At 44.6% G+C, this 18,297-nt stretch overlaps 1 protein-coding gene across 1 annotated transcript in view; it reads right to left on the reverse strand.

Annotated features, from left to right (window-relative positions):
* The window catches only part of LOC122934063 (protein eva-1 homolog C-like), a 220,742-nt gene that overhangs the window by 198,703 nt on the left and 3,742 nt on the right, over positions 1 to 18,297 (reverse strand). The window lies entirely within an intron of this gene.

An 18,297-nucleotide genomic window follows, 5' to 3' on the forward strand; every position in this document is an offset into this window, starting at 1 on the left:
CTTTCAATGTAAAGTCAATGGGGGACGGATCCGCTTGAAGATTGAGCCACATTGTGGCATCTTCAAACGGATCCGTCACCATTGACTTACATTGAAAGTCTGGACGGATCCGCACGGATCCGCACGCCTCCGAACGGCCAGGCGGACACCCGAACGCTGCAAGCAGCGTTCAGCTGTCCGCCTGTCCGTGCGGAGGCGAGCGGAGCGGAGGCTGAACGCCGCCAGACTGATGCAGTCTGAGCGGATCCGCCTCCATTCAGACTGCATCAGGGCTGGACGGCTGCGTTCGGGTCCGCTCGTGAGCTCCTTCAAACGGAGCTCACGAACGGAAACCCGAACGCTAGTGTGAAAGTAGCCTTATCTGTTTCGATCAAATTTAGACTAATGTGTTTGGCTACTTTTAGGCTAAAGTTGATCAAAAATGACAATTTTTAACCAAAACAAATGTTTTGTAGGTGGAAATTTAACAATGAACAATCATTTTAGCCGACTAATGACAGGCCATTATCATTTGAAAACAAGTCCACCATGTTTAATATTTTAATCTGATAGTCTGATGAAAGATCTAGTCTGATGAAAGATCTTTCGTTCAAAGTAAGATTGTTCGTGAATGCAAGATCTTTCTTTGACAGAAAGTTCCTAGAAAGATCTTTATTCCATCGCCAAGATTTAATGAACATATATGGCCAGTTTGATCAACTGTAAGGACCAATATAGACTAAAATGTATATGGTCATGTCTGTAAAAGGAACGTTCACTAGATGTGTGTTTATTCAATTGATGTTGAACCATCAACCAACTTCCTTCTAATGTGTATGGCCACCTTTATTATACCTGAACTATGCTGGGCAAAGTCAATGATCTTTATCAGATGCATTTCATCGGTACATAAGGACTTCCTTCTTGGTTAGTGTCAGATTGTAGTTCCATGGGTCCACCAGAGGACATGAGTCTGAGGGCCGCTCATCATCTATACAGAACATGTAGATGTCAACTTTTAATTGCCTTGTAAATTTTATTCTTATCATTTATTCCTATCATTATACATATAAAGGGTTATTTGTTATCATCCCATGTCCTCTCCCGAATCGTTCAGGTCCATTACTGTGTCAGAACCTGATGGAAATATTCTTTCATGTTGCACTATTGTTGATAGTATAGGAGTAGTTTCAGTAATTTATATAGTTTTAAGTATTGAAAGGTTCCTCTTTGTGATTGTCTGTCCATGGTCCAGTATACATGATGTTATATGGCTAACTGACCATCTACATCTTCAATAGTTACTGCAGGCAGGATCAGCAGAAATCGATGTGTTGATGGGACAATCCACCATATTTTCGATGCATCCTGCTCATCAGTAACCACCAAGTGCCAGGGCCCACGGCTCCTGGGGTGGCCCACTGCACAGTGGCGTTCTAAGAGGGGGCAGTCCACCCCAGGTGCCAGCTCTCAGCGGGGGTGCCGGGCAGGCTGCTATGAGCACTTTCATCATTACAAATGGAAGCGCTCATTGTCGGAGCACAGGGGAACCGGTGGTCCTTTCATTCACTAACCGCAGCTCCCTGCACTCCTTCTCTCCTCCAGGCCCAGCCCAGCGGTGATGTTATGACGTGTGTATCACTGCTGTCCCGGGCCGGAGCGCAGGGCGGTGAGCTGCGGTAAGTGAATGAAAGGACCGTGAGCTCCAGCAATGATAGGTATGTGAGGGGGGCACTGTGAGGAGGTCAGGGTTATAATACTGTGTGAGGGTCCCTTACACAGTCTAATGATCCCAGTGCCCCCCCCCCCCCACACACACACACACAGGATAAAGACCCCCCAGTGCCCCCCATTCAGTATAATGATCTCCAATGATCCCCTATACAGTATAATAACCTCCAAAGCTCCCATTTAGTATAATGAGTCCCAGTGACCCCAATACAGTATACTGGGGGTTACTAGGGGTTATTATACTGTATATGGGCCACTGGGGGTCATTATACTGTGGGAGCCATGGGGGACATGTCAATTTAAAAAAATGCATCAAGGGGGCCTATTGAGAATTTATTGCCCAAGGGCCCACATGAACACATCTGGCATGTGTTCCACATATGTTCCATCTAAAGCAGAGGATATTATTCTGAAGGGCAAACCCCCACCTATACAGAATAGGCCCATGTCCACATCCCATTTCATTCTACACAGTTATCCAAAAACATGAAGGTCATATTTTCATTGGACTAGTAGTTTATTTGTGAAAGAACCGAAAAACATGAGAACCCCAAGTCACAAATGATCTGTTACAAAATTATCATCAGCTGGACCTAATGCTCCCATCATGGTTGGGACAGTTGTGATGGGGCTGTATTTAAAAACCATAGCCAACAATTGTATGGGTACATCCTCACTGTCAGGTTTCTACATGCAGATTCGGAAGCTAAAATCGGGAAACAGAAAGAAAGTATAAAGGACAGATAGAAATTCTCTACTTGTTTTGGCTGCAAAACTGCAAGAAGAAACCTGACCGTCTGGCCGAAACCAAAAGAAAGCAGACTCTTGTGGTCGGCACAAGAAGATGTTTAACAGATAAAAGCTACACTTTTCTTGCTATTGTTCTGATAAATAAGGGTTGTGTGTCCAAAGAAGGTATGAACTGACTTAAAGCAGGCCATACAGGCTGAAGGCAAGTACAACTGACAGCCACCCCCCCCCACCCCCCCCATACATATACATCCTTTGCTTGGCCAAGTGTGCACATATTCTCAACAAGCAGAGGGGAGTCCACTGATGTCAGACGGTTGCTGAGGACAAAAGAATCAAACCTGTTGGAATCCAACTGCCTGATCCTTATCTCCCTGACATCAGCTCTCAAAGAGTTGGGAGACCCCTATACACACTAGATCTGTGATGGCTAACCTCCGGCAGTCCAGCTGTGGTAATACTACAACTCCCAAGATGTACACTTGTTTGGTTGTTCTCAGAACTCCATAGAAATCAATGGAGCATGCTGGGAGTCGTAGTTTCCCCACAGCTGGAATGCCAAAGGTTAACCATCACTGCACTAGATGGTCGACAGGTTCGGCTAGTAATTGTAATGACCGGCGTCACGCAAAGGGAGGGAAAAGGGAAGGCCCTGCCCAAGGGAGAGGGAAAGGTGGTGACCCCTGACTCACCTTGCGTCTGGCACCTGACTGCCCTGACGTCCCTAGACGGGTTCCTCACCCGTACGCCGATCACGTGCCTAAACCCTGGCTTTCCCTAAGATGAGCCCTAGGTAGTGAACGGGGCGGTGGGATCACTAGTCTGCACCACTGACACTAAGAGGGAAACACCAAGGGGAGGACAGACAATACAGACTAAACATATAATCCCAGGTGGGCGACCACAGTGGACAACAAAAGCCTAACAGGGATCCGGAGGGTAACGTTCTGGAACAACAACCAGAGAACGCAGCAACACAGCTCCAGTGGGTCAGTATAGAGGTCCAGGCAGGAAGCTCTATATCTGGCAACCAGAGAAGTGGGAGAGGGGAATATAAGGAGGTTGGGAGTGCTGGACAAGGAACAGCTGAGGAGAAGGAGCTACGGATCCCTGAGTGAGCCAAAAAGGGTTGCAAAGCAAACCCAGAAAGCTACCATAAAGAAACAGCCCTATCTTTCTACATAGAGCGCGCAGCCAACCGCTGCGACTTCCTGACCCCGGGTATAACGGAGTCAGGCGTGGTTCTTGACACCCTTGTGACAGTACTAATCTAATATGTACGGTATGACTAGTTTAAGAATATAGAGATTTGCTAATCTACTGAACTACAAAAGATCTAAGAGTTCTGTACTATGGCATCTAAAAAACATGACCGGTGACCACAGAAGGTTTCGGTTAAATGATGTGGTACACTCATGATCTGAAGTCTCTTTAGAAAGTGTCATCCAAGTGCTACAGTCATATGAAAAAGGGAGTGTACCACATTTCAAATACTAGGATATTTACACATTTCAAAAACCCCACAAATAAAAAATCAGCACGTAAACAATTGTTCCACCGATGCAATCAACATTTGTTGATATTGGTCGTTACAGTTGCTTAACGCAACCAAACATGTGTGATTACATGGGCCGAGGAAAGTCAGATGTATTGCCGAAAGAGAAAGACACATGATCTTTCACAGAACGATCAGTCATGTATGGGGCTTGTGACCCAAATACAGTCAACTAACGGAAAATCAAAAAAATTTCAAACACAGGAGACTTCTATCAAGAAGATGATGGTGTGGTTATAGCGATAAGTGCAAATTAGAGGTACCGTAAATAGTTATTAGTGATGAGCAGCAGGGGCAATATTCGAAATCGCGATGTTTCGCGAATATTTGGTAGAATATTCGTCATATATTCGCGAATTCCTGAATTCGAGATTATTTTCTTGATCGCGAAAAATCGGCAATGTAATATTCGCGTAATGCGCGCAAAATACAGGCGTGGGTTATCATAGCTAAATTTTTCAAGCTGCTAGAAGTTTCCTGAGACTGGAGACAGTGTTTGGCACGGCGGAACATTACAATAGCTTTATATGCAGTTAGAGTGCTCCAATATATTCGCGATTGTGCAAATCGGCAAATAATGATGCACATTTTTTGGCGCAATACGTGCAACTTCACATTTTAGCAGGTCTGTCTACATATTACTGATTGGTGCACTAAGTATTGTTGTGAACTTGTGAAATCACAGCACTATGTCTGTAGCATGTATGTATGGAGAGCAGAGAAACAGTAATTCCTATCACACTACCTAACACCCTGCACTGGAACCTATCAGCTACACTATATCAGGATGTAACCTACACGGACTATCTCCCACTAACTATCTGTATTATATATAGGAGCTAACTAACTATCTAATGTAATGACACAGGAAAGCACAGAGCACAGCAATGTCACTGCTCTCTCTCTCTCTCTCTCAGAACTGCAAAAACTGCAGAAAATGGCTGCTACGGAGGTTCTTATATAGTAAGGGGTAGGCAACTTTCCTATTGGTTGCTAGGCATGTTGCTAAGCTCTGACAAAGATATTGCAGCCTTCTCATTGGCCCACAAGCAAGAAGGGAGGTTACTGATGAAAAAAAAATCTAGAATATTCGAAATTACGAATATATAGCACTATAGTTTAATTATTCGCGAATTCTCAAAGTGCCAATATTCGCAATTAATATTTGCTATTCGAATATTCGCGCCCAACACTAAGGCGAGTTTTCAGGCGCGGGTGCAATGCGTGAGGTGAACGCATTGCACCCGCACTGAATCCGGACCCATTTACTTCAATAGGGCTGTGCAGATGAGCGGTGATTTTCATGCATCACTTGTGCGTTGCGTGAAAATCGCAACATGTTCTATATTCTGCGTTTTTCACACAATGCAGGCCCCATAGAAATGAATGGGGCTGCGTGAAAATCACAAGCATGGTTGCTAGGAGATGATAGGAATGAGCAACCCCAGACCCCAGAATGCTTACTAAAATGTCGATTGAGGGGTTAAAAAAAAAATAATTAACTCACCACATCCTGTTGTTCGCGCAGCCGGCGAGTTTATTTTTTTTTAAAATTGGCCCCAAGATAAAATAGATAATGCAAATATAGACATATAATTCAGAATTGAAGCAAGGTAGGTCACCCCACAGATGGTTATAACACTGGGTGGCCAGAAATCACTTATGATATATGAGAAAAGTGTTCGGCTGCACCAAAAGTGTAAACCAATGGTCCTACCGCTCCAATGAAACGTTCCTTGTGCAACGATTGCCTCACCGATAATCGATAATGTCAGTCCACCGAAGCTGGAAACAGTTGCAGATAAGGGCTAGGGATACTAGCCAGCTTGCCCTAAGGATGCCCTGCAAGAGACTGCACTAGCCCTGGTAACCTGATCACGGAGCCCCACGACCAGGTACAGTCAGGAACCTAACCCTGGAATTGATGCGCCCTACTGAGCCTTCTCCTGCCAAATCCCTACATGCACGTTTCGCTTTAAGATGAGTGTAAAGCTCATCAGGGGAAACACAAGGGAGCTTTGGGCTGTTGGTTAACCAGGGCACACAGACAAAGATACTCGCCGCGTCCCCTGGACACCAAGGTGATATGTCCAAAGCCTTGATGCAGCTTCAATTGGACATACTGGCAATTGGGAGGGAAGAGGACAACAGATAAAGGCCCCCCTCCTCCTAACAAAGTTAGAATAGGACGTCCGACTTTTTCAATTTCCATGGCCTTTAAACAACTAGGATTGCCCTGGTGACAATCGTGGACATGTCTGGACACAGCCGTGTCCCTTCTGTTCTCGATGTCACCAGTCGCCTGCGTAGTTCCCGTCTGGTCTTACCTACGTATTCCATGTTACACTCACAGGTGATTTTATAAATCACACCCTGGGTTCTGCAACTGATAAAGTCCCTGATAGGGAATGTTCTTTGTAGGTTAGAACTGTAAAATGTTTTGCCTGTTTGTACAATGTTACAGGCTATGCAGCCACTACGGTCGAGCCACGTTCCCTGCTGGGGAGCAGGGGTATAATGACCAGTGAACACATGCAGGCTGCCATATTGACTCACTAGTCCGGCGATGCACAGGTAAGCCAATTTTTCATATCAGATAAATATTAAAAGTTAAGTTTTATATTGATCATCTATTCACTTCCGCTGTACGATTTAGGTGGTCCATTCCACTATCTGGCTATCTCTGCTGTTATTTATATTTGACATTTTAGTAAGCACTCTGTATTTAGAATGCTATTATTTTCCCTTATAACCATGTTATAAGGGAAAATAATAAAATCTACACAACACCTAACCCAAACTCGAACTTCAGTGAAGAAGTCCGGGTTCCGGTCTGGGTACCACATTCAGTTTTTTATCACGCGCATGCAAAACACATTGCACCCGCGTGATAAAAACTGAACAACAAAACGCAATCGCAGTCAAAACTGACTGAAATTGCGTGCGCGCTCATGCGGTTTCCCGCAATGCACACGATGCGCATCTGGAGCAAATCCGGGACGCCCGTCTGAAAGAGGTCTAATAGTTATACCGGCACTCCCACACACTGACGATAAGAACAAAAAGGTGACATACTATAATTGATAAAAACAATGTATTAAATGATAAGACGAACCCCCTTATATCGGTTTGATCTATCAATAGATCAGAACAGTCCAACAATCAGTATAAAAATGAAATAGTAATGTAATGATAAAAATACTAATACAATAATAAAAATGTCAATATAAGGTAATATAAAATATATAAAGCATCTGAAAAAACAAAACTATTCATAAAAAAGCTAAAAGTTCTTAATCTCTTATTTCTTTAGCATTTACTATCCCAATTATGTACAAAAAATATAGTTAAGGGACAATTGCAAGGTCCACGCGATTACATCCTTTACCGGGAGCCTACTTATTATCATCTAGGCCTTTAGACTATCCACCATCAGACGAGGTGAGCTACCTACGTTGTCTAAAGTGGTCAAGCAATTGTTTGCTGTTACGTTTCTCCTGACATAAGTTCGTTATGGTTGAAATCATACATTTTCATCCACTTCAGTCTAATGTATACGGCACCTTTAGTTATATGTCCAGCTTCACTAGAACAGATACACAATTATGTTGAGATGTTCCACTAAATATGTTAACTCAGTTTGTGAGTGTAAAAGCTTCCTAGAACATCCACGCATAAGAAATGCATATTTCAATATAAAATTGAGTTTTGGGTGGGACATTACTTCAGAACAAATTCTATTAGCAAATTTACTTTAACAATACAAACAATTGTTTGGGTTGTTAAGCAAATGTGCTAATAGAATTTGTTCCCTGTTGCCCCCATTGATTGACTAGCTCCTAGGTCAGTGTCTTCACAGCTAGTTCAATGACAATAGAGTCTACATGAATTGCCAGGTTCTAGTTGATACATTCATTAGCAATTTAATGGAGGTTTGTTGATATCCAATTGCCAATGGAAAGGGAGTGACTTCAACATCTTGTAGAAACTCCTGCATAAAAGACGGGCATAGCACATAGGTCTTGTTGATCTGTTCCTGGAAGTTTGTCTGAGGAACATGTTGAGATAGCAATTGGAACTTCTCAGATAATCGTTCAACTTTTTGGAACTGACTGGATCTGGCAGTATCTTCATCAAAACTCAACAGCTCTACCACCCAGGTAAGACCATTCTTCAGTGCTTTATCCATTTGATGTTATTACTGATGGGTTTTGGAGGGTATTACTTGGTTACCATATGACCACCAGATCATTACTCATCTATGGTCCTAGAAATACTGTCCCTAAAAGTATAAAAAATTATCTTTACAGTAGATATACATGCTTTTATTTTATTGTATAATTATTTAGGAAAAAAATCTCTTAGGCTACTTTCACACTCGCGTTTGGTGCGGATCCGTCATGGATCTGCACAAACGCATCCGTTCAGATAATACAACCGCATGCGTCCGTTCAGAACGGATCCGTTTGTATTATCTGTAACATAGCCAAGACAGATCCGTCTTAAACACTATTGAAAGTCAATGGGGGCCTGCTCCGTTTTCTATTGTGCCAGATTGTGTCAGTAAAAACGGATCCGTCCCCATTGACTTAGGCTACTTTCACACCTGCGTTCGGTGCGGATCCGTCTTGTATCTGCACAGACGGATCCGCACCGATAATGCAAACGCTTGTATCCGTTCAGGACGGATCCTTTGCATTATTCTTTAAAAAAAAAAGTCTAAGTCAAAACGGATCGGTCCTGACTTACATTGAAAGTCAATGGGGGAAGGATCAATTGCACCATATTGTGTCAGTGAAAACTGATCCGTCCCCATTGACTTACATTGTAAGTCAGGACAGATCCGTTTGGCTCCGTATCGTCAGGCGGACATTAAAACGCTGCAAACTGATGCATTCTGAACGGATCCTTATCCATTCAGAATGCATTGGGGCTGAACTGATCCGTTTTAGGCTGCTTGTGAGAGCCCTGAAACGGATCTCACAAGCGAACCCAGAAACGCCAGTGTGAAAGTAGCCTTCAATTGTGTGTCAGGACGGATCCGTTTGGCTCAGTTTCGTCAGACAGACACCAAAATGCTGCAGGCATCGTTTTGGTGTCCGCCTCCAAAGCGGAATGGATACTAAACGGAGGCAAACTGATGCATTCTGAGTCGATCCTTTTCCATTCAGAATGCATTAGGGCAAAACTGATCCGTTTTGGACCGCTTGTCAGAGCCCTGAACGGATCTCACAAACGGAAACCAAAACGCCAGTGTGAAAGTAGCCTTAACTTGGTTACAATTGCTTGTGGAAGAGCTGAATAACAAGCAATAGGCCCCACAAATATAAATTCTGCATAGGTTGAAATCCAACATTGCACAGATTGACATATTTGTCTGGTTTTGACAGGTTTCCAATTCATGACGGAGCGAAAGTAACTGCCTACGAACCTAGGAAATCTTCTCCAGCCATGGATTTTGATCAGTACATGATGACATAATAGACCTCCTTACATTTTCTGTCAAGTAAAGTTGAGTCTCCATTGCCTAGCCAATTACCCAGGGAGCAAGCTTCACCAATTTTCAAGCTGCAATGGCATCAGTCTTCCCAACCCTGGAGGTAGAGGAAATTTCAGATTTCTACAAAATCATCAAGAGGCTCGGTTATGGAGCCTTTGGTGAAGTTCTACTAGCACACAACAAAAGAGCAGGTAGGTGACCAAGGACAAAACAAATCTGACTGTACATATAGACTAAAGTTGGCCAAGCTTGTCAAATTCTAACAGACAAAGATTTAAAGGGTTGGCCCATCTCAGACATTGATGGCATGTTGCCATTAATGTCAGATAGGTAGTAGTCCCACCTCTGGGACCCAATGATGTCTCCACAACGGGGCCCTGAATTTGAAAGAGAGCACACCAAGCTTGTGCAGCATGCTCTCCAGTCACTGCTATGGGAGTTCTGAAAATAGTAAAATGAGCACACGCTATTTTCAGACCTCCCATACCGGTGAATAGAGGGTAGCCACGTTTGTGCAGTGCGCTCTCCTTCACTCCATTCTGGAGACAGGAGCTGGTCCCAAAGGTGGAGCCCACTCCTAGCAACGAAATGGGCTTCCTTTACTTAATGAAGGTCTATTCTGGAGACAGCAGCAGGTCCCAACAGTGGAACCCACACCTATGTGACATTGATGGCCTATCCTAGCGATATGCCATCAATGTTTGAGATAGGAATATCCCTTTAAATTAGCATACACATTACATGTGCAGTATGTAGGCCAAACAAACCCACCATGTTTATGGTGACGTCCCGACTCTCTCTTGATAGCAGATGTCAGGGGAAAGAAGGATTGGGTTATTGGATTTAAACATGCCCAATCCTTTTGTTCCCAAGTGATATAATTACCCTTCTGTGGTACCTAAGCTAGTCCACACCTTTTAGATAGCTGTCACCTGAATGCTTCCTTCATTCCACCCATACACATAAAAGTTTGGTTCAGCCAAGAATGCATTGCTCCCAGTAGGTAGATGGAACTGAGCCGCTACCAGACACCACTGGTGATCTACCTTGAGAACAAAAGCATTGGGCATGCTGATATCCACCACCATACACATTGGATGGTTGTCCATTCATTAAAAAAATCAGTGGGTACGACTGACATGCATCTATTGTGTATGGCCATCTTTATTCTCTTCCCAGGTACTGTCAATGACGGTCTGAACATAGCCATAGCCCCACACCCCCAATACCCCTTTAAAATACCTGTTTGGCTCAATCAATGGAGTGTGTTAAAAAGAGAAATGACTGCCAAATACTGATACATCTACTGCCGCTTTTAGGGTCCAATTGCGGACCCCCATGGAACTGCCTTTTCTTGTCCGCAATTGCGGACAAGAATAGAACATGTTCTTTTTTTTCCAGGAGCCGTGGACCAGAGGCCACATTCCAGAAATGCGAATGCGAACAGCACACTGTGCTGTCCGCATCTCTTCCAGCCCCATAGAGAATGAATGGGTCCGTATTCGTAACGCAACATTGCGGAACAGATCCGTACCCATTCTACGGACGTGTGAATGGACCCTTAGGGTACTTTCACACTAGCGTCACTGGATTCCGGCCTGCCGGATACGGTAATCTGTATGCAAACGGATACCATTTGTAGACGGATCCGGATCCGTCTCACCAATGTATTGCAATCCCGGATCCGTCTCTCCGGTTGTCACCCGGAAAAACAGATACAGTATTTATCTTTTTCACATTTTTAAAGGGCTGCGCATGCACAGACCACAAAACCAGATCCGTTTTTCCGGAACACTTGCGGCATTAATGCATTTCAATGTAAAATAATGCCCTATTCGTCATTCCGTCAAGTGTTCCGGAATTTTGGACGGTATTTTCTCTGTCCAAAAACCGTGCAGTGACTGAACTGAAGACATCCTGATGCATACTGAACGGCTTGCTCTCCATTCAGAATGCATTAGGATAAAACTGATAATTTTTTTTCCGGTATTGAGCCCCTAGTACGGAATTCTATGCCGGAAAAGACAAACTCTAGTGTGAAAGTGCCCTTATTGTAATAAGCAAACGTTAAAGGGCATGTGTAGTGAGAAAATGAAATATTGTTTAAATTAAAGGAGTTACAGAGAAAATAATATTGATAACATATCAACAGAATAGGACATTATTATCACCTCGGTGGGGGTCCGAGTCCCAGCACCCCCGCAGATCAGCTCTGGTGAGCGCAGCGGCCTCCTTGGTGTTGGACCCCTGCCAATCTGATATTAATGTGTTTAAGTATTTATATTAACCCCTTCCCGACTGCCCACTGGGTATATACGTCCTATCTGCACATGCCCTGTGCAGATAGCACATATATAAACCTTCAGGCAGCGCTTTAATCCCAGCACTGATCCGTGCTGGAATTACAGCTCCGACTCCTGCAATCTAGCTGGAGCAGGTCGGGTCCTGACTGTCCGACACAGCGGGGGCGGTGAGGAGAAGACAGGAGCGGTTTATTATCGCTTCTGCCTTCTCCTGCGCCAGAAGCGGCACAGGTCACGTGACCGCCGGGGGGTGTCTGGGGCAGAAGCAGTCTAAGGAGACCCTGATCAGCTCTGCCTGTGTGTAATGCCCCCACAAGGGGCTATTTTCCCCTGTAACTGGGAATCCTGTGGATACCCTAGTTACAGTGAAAATAATAAAATAAAATAAAGTGTCCTCCAGAAGTCTTTTAATGTCCTCCTGAGGGATATATTTGCCAAAAAAAATATATATATAAGTAAATAAAAATTATAAAAAATACAAATAAAAACTTGTAAAATATATATTTTTTAAATGCAGTCGCTAACAGAAACCGTCACCATAGTCGCCCCGTTCGCTCAAACCTATACATGTTATATATGAAAACGATCATCACAAAATAGGCAACCCATTGCAATAATACATTTTTGTGTCAGTTTTAATATTTAAGAAATAAAAAGCAATAATTTAATATTTTTTTGTAAATAATTAGCTGTTTTCCTCCAAATTAAATCTAAAAAAAAGAAAAAAAATCTCTAAAAAAAAACATTGTAATAAAGAGTCCTAAGTGTCAAGTAAAAAAAAAAATTGCTACAATTTTTTGAGTAGTCAAACAAATAAAAAAGCTACGGTCACCAAACTACCACGTGCACAAAATCACAAAAAGTTGCCCGGACATTCAGGCCTTTTTTGGGCCCGGTCATGAAAGAGTTAAATATGTTTTTTTTTTTGTGTTTGTTTTTTAAAGAATATTTGGTGATGCTGTTCTACATTCTCCATGTCACTTTCTATAGTTAAATAAAAATCCAATAATCCTGCAGTTTTGACACTGTGCTTAATAATAGACGCCACTTCTAGATCTGTACAGATCACTTTCCAGAAGTCATCTCATTATCATAGGCAGGATTACAATGACAGATATCACAGATAGATAGATAAAATAGATACCAAAGGATCCACCATTCACAATAGGTGATATCACAGCTTATATGCTTCCTCCTGACCTCAGCGCAGAAAACTCAAACATAGAAGTCAAAGAGGTCTCCTCCTGACCATTCTGTCTATGGCCCATAGGGCTGCCGTAAAGGATATCTCGAATTGCTCATGCAAGATGGCTGACCCCATAATCATCCTGTGGATAGGTCATCAATATCACAGCGGCAGGGTTTCCGACTCCTGGCACCCCCGCTCATCACCTGTTTGAAAAGAATGCAGCTCTTGTAAAAGCGCTGCCTTCTCTACACTGTTTACCTGCTCACCATCGCAACCGCAGTGGTGAGCAGGTGTAATTACAACTAAGCCGTCCCATTCACTTCAATAAGATAGCTCCTTCCTATTCAAGTGAATAGGAAGGAGCCATCCCATTGAAGTGAATGGGACAGCTGAGATGTAATTACACCTGCTCACCACTGCGGTTGCAATGGCGAGCAGGTAAACAGTGTAGAGAAGGCAGCGCTCATACAAGAGCTGCATTCTTTTCAAACAGGTGATGAGCGGGGGTGCCGGGAGTTGTAACCCCGTCTATCTGATATTGATTATGTATCCTGAGGATAGGTCGTCAATATAAAAAAAGCGGACAACTGGCAGAAAAAAAAATAAAATACACATTCCCTTTAAATAGGTTTATATCCAAGCTGTCCCAGCACCATTATATCTGGGCGGCCTCACAGACACGAGATTTTTCTCAGATCCAATTGAAACCAGTGGGATCCACCATATCTATGACCAGTGGTGATGAAAATATGTTCTAACATACAGTTTCTATGTGAAATTGAGGAAGTCACTGTAAATCGTCTTTTGGTGTTTAGGTGGAAAAGTGGCTGTGAAGTTACTGAGGAAAGACAGGACCAAGCGGACAACGTTTCTTTTGGAGCTGTCTACGTCATGCTATCTCTCTGGGTGCCCTGGCATTATAACTACATATCCATTCATTATTGACACTATGGATTACTACGTAATGACTCAAGAGCTAGCAACGGCAGGCACCTTGCATGATCTTATCCAGTTTCAGGTAAGAGAGGCCTAGCCCATATCTTCTCCTACATACAACATACACATCTGTCATGTGATGTGAGAAAAGGCAACATCATGTCCCATCGAAATTCATTGAGCTCCAGCAGCTGCGAGAGGCAATGCAGTCAGCATGGCTCCAGATACCTGTGACAACCTACCAGGACCTTATTGAGTCACTCCCATCCAGGGCCGGCCTTAGGTGTTCAGGCGCCCTGTGCGAGCTAAACACCGCTTGTTGCTGGCATCATGGCATAGGCTGGCTGACTATCCAACCAAGTAGTAATGTTATACTTCCCTAGTTCGTGAGATTTCCCTACCCTCGTCACTTCCGGTCGCACCAGACATGACGTGAGGAGGCGCACAACGACAGGTTAGGGAAATTTCACAGCAGAGTGCGCATGCGCCAGGAGCCTCGCCGGCGGTTAGGGTAGGGAAAAACTATGGGCCAATGCGCAGGCGCAGTGATCGGATGGATGTTCTCAGCTGAACACCGGCCGACACTGCGCATGCACCGGGAGCCTCACCAGCGGTTAGGGAAGGGAAAAATTACGTACGGGCCAGTGCTTTTTCCCTACCCTAACCGCTGGTGAGGCTCCCAGCGCATGCGCAGTGTCGGCCGGTGTCCAGCTGAGAAAATTATTTTCCAATGTAGTATTAATAACTAAACAATTAAATAATAAACATATTGCATTGTCTACTTACCACCAGGACAATAAGATGATCTGGACTCTGGCTGCAGTCTGGCTCTGGGGACTCCATTGTCACTCTCTTTCCCCCCCCCCCTCCCTTGTCACTCTCCCCCCCCCCTTCCCTTGTCACTCATTATTCTCCCCCCTCTCCCTTGTCACTCTCATTATTCCCCCCCTCTCCCTTGTCACTCTCATTATCCCCCCTCTCCCTTGTCACTCTCATTATTCCCCCCCTCCCTTGTCACTCTCATTATTCCCCCCTCTCCCTTGTCACTCTCATTATTCCCCCCCTCTCCCTTGTCACTCTCATTATTCCCCCCCCTCTCTCTTGTCACTCTCATTATTCCCCCCCCCTCTCCCTTGTCACTCTCATTATTCCACCCTCCCTCCCTTGTCACGCTCATTATTTCCCCCCCCCTCGTCACTCTCATTATTTCCCCTCCCTCCCCCCTTGTCACTCTCATTATTTCCCCCCCTCCCTCCTTGTCACTCTCATTATTTCCCTCCCCCTCCCTCCCTCCTTGTCACTCTCATTATTCCCCCCCATCACTCTCATTATTTCCCTCCCCCCTCGTCACCCTCATTATTTTCTCCCCCCTCCCCCCTTGCCACTCTCATTCTACTCCCACCTCCACCTTTAGTGTAGCGTGGCCAAGTTCTGTTCGATCCGCGGTACAGGAGCATTTGTTTCCTGTACCCGGCCGGACTGACAGGAAGTGCACACTAAGTGAGCACTTCCTGTCAGTCCGGCCGGGTACAGGAAACAAAAGCTCCTGTACCGCGGATCGAACAGAGCTCGGCCACGCTACATTAACAGCACACAGCAGGCGCAGGCAGGATTCTTTAGAGCGGCAAGCGCTCAGCCTCAGCCACTCAGGCGGCGCAGAATGAGGGGCGCCGCCCAAACTTATATAAGCAACTTTTAATTTTTTAAAAGAATACAGGGGAGGGGGAGATGGAGGGGGCGGGGGGCCCGCCCCAAGGGAGAACACAAGTGCCGCCTCGCCTGCCCATATTACATTGCGAGCTGTCGGCCGCCCGGCGCCCCTGTTGCTATGGCGCCCTGTGCGGCCGCACAGCCCGCACACCCCAAAGGCCGGCCCTGCTCCCATCCTGTCTAGCTGAGGTTACTCTGGATATTAGCTGGTGGTCAGAATAATGGGACTCAACTGTGTATATAGTACAGAATAGCATATCTCATGATACTAATCTTTTTTCTGCAGGGTGGAATTCCAGAGGAAGCAGTAAAGAGATATGCAGTGCAGATATCCATGGCTCTTGACTATATGCATGAGAGTGGATTTATCCACATGGACCTTAAGCCAGACAACGTGTTGCTCATGGACAAAGACTGTCTCCATGTCAAGTTGAGTGACTTTGGTTTGACTCAATGTGTGGGGAGCCGGGTTTCATACAGGTCACATATTATCCCGTACATGTGTCCTGAGTTGTGTAACTTAAATAAAGGAGAATATTTAGTCTTAGGCCCCAGTGTAGACACCTGGGCTTTTGGGGTTCTTCTCTTTGAAGCTTTGACTGGACACTTACCCTGGAAGAAAGCAATGGAAACAGACATGATGTACCTCTACTGGCAATGGCAAAGAGATCTAGGCTTTACTTCTCCACCAGCTCATTGGAAGAAGTTCACATGGAAAGCCTTAAGCATGTTCAACAAGCTCCTCGCTGAAATCCCCTCTTCTCGGCATTCAGTTCTCTCCGTCTTGAGCTACCTTAACTTCTCTTGGAAAGTTGGTGTCTTTGAATATTGAGAGTAAGTGGATCCGGTAAGAGTTGTTGCAGAGGACAGCCCAAACTTGGATGGCTTATTGGTTTCCTATAAAAATGTGTGCTAAGGCCCACTGGTGCATAATTTATGCTTCAAGTCAAGAACTCCTTCAAGCTTTATTACAGAATTACTTCCATGACTATAGGTCCAACAAGCCCCTGAGGAGCCTGTGCAAAGGATGTGGAGTAGTAGTGGCCCTGATGTAATAATGTGTCACAGTGTACTCTCTCAGGCCGTTGCTCCATGGCAGTGCAGTGAAAAGTTGGGACAAGGAATCTGTCCTGGTCGTATTGTTGTTTGACCGTGACGCGGTTGCCGTGCAGACTGGTTGCCTGGGGCAACATGTACTTTTCAGTTTGCATTGCCACTTCCCCTTTTAGGTGTATCTCCCTGCTGTTTGGTGAGTGAGGGGTTAATCTTCTAGCTAGTGGGGATTTAGGTGTGTCCTGGGTGTGGCCACTATGTGGATATTACCTGTGTCTTCCTGGCTGGAGTCAGATGTACTCCAGCCTTGTTTGGTGATGGAGCTCTGCTCTTTCCTGGGTGAACTTGCCCAGTCCTTGAGGGCCACCATGTTGGACATAGATTGTCTCCCTTGTATCCTCTATGTACCCCCCCTTTCTTGTTGTATGTCTGGTGTGGGTTTATGTTCAGGGTGTGGTGTATGTCTAGTGCGTTGTTACATGTCTGGTCTGTTGACGTTGTGTCCAGCATGTCTGCTAGACATTTCCCCTGTCTGTTGTTTCCTCCGAAAGGGGGCCCCATTGGTTTCCCGGAGGGGTGAACCAGAAGTCTAGGATGTGCAGTTGCTGGAGTGCTGGTTCCTGTGTGTCTGTACGTACTGCAGCCCTATGCAGTGTTGGATTGCAGTGCGTTTGTATGGATTCCAGTTTTCTATGGTGTGTTCTTCCATCATAGGATCCTTAGGCTACTTTCCCACTAGCGTTTCTATTTTCCGGTATTGAGATCTGTCCCAGAAAAAAAAGCTTCAGTTTTGTCCCCATTTATTGTCAATGGGGGCAAAATGTAACTGAACAGAATGGAGTGCTCCAAAATACATCTATTTGAAGTTGTATGGGCACCTTTAGAGGGGCCACAAAAATTTACTGACCATGTGTGCCATTTTTGGAGCAAAATATTGGGGTCACGTATACTAGCAATGAGGTGGAATACATGTCTGCCAAATCTATCATACCATGTGCACCATTTTGATACATTTGTACAAACAGGTAATTTTCAGCATCTCATTAACTGATATATTGCAGGACACTATTGATAAATGTCCCCCAGAATTGTAAATGTAATATAGAGTATTAGGAAAGTTTATGTATAGGTAATGCTGATGACCAATAAACTGATTGCTGGCTGAAAATGTATAATGATTACGATCTGCTTGGTTGTTGAATGATGTGTATTTATGACCGTTCATACAAGATGTTTTTAGCGAGGGAGCCCAGAGGAACATGGCAGGCCCGTTAAGTAAGCTTCCCTTTACAGGTCTGGTCAAGTGGGGGGTGGGTAGGATTGCCAACAATACCCCCTATCCTTCCATTCTTGCACAGACCCTTTAATTCTGCACTCCTCAGCATGGGAATTACAGATAAGTTTTGCAAAAACCTTATTGCCAACCTTGGGTTCAGCAGAGAGAGAGAGAGGGAAGAGAGAAGGTGTAGTACAACCCCCAACATTGCTCATATCCATACATCGCTGTCGAGGAAGATTTGCACTGCAATTTATTTGTAACTGTGTTTTAATAGAGTTGGATGTACTACAACTCCCATTCTGCACTTTAGTA

This window comes from Bufo gargarizans, chromosome 4 (genome assembly GCF_014858855.1).
Source record: "Bufo gargarizans isolate SCDJY-AF-19 chromosome 4, ASM1485885v1, whole genome shotgun sequence".
Lineage (NCBI taxonomy): Eukaryota > Metazoa > Chordata > Amphibia > Anura > Bufonidae > Bufo > Bufo gargarizans.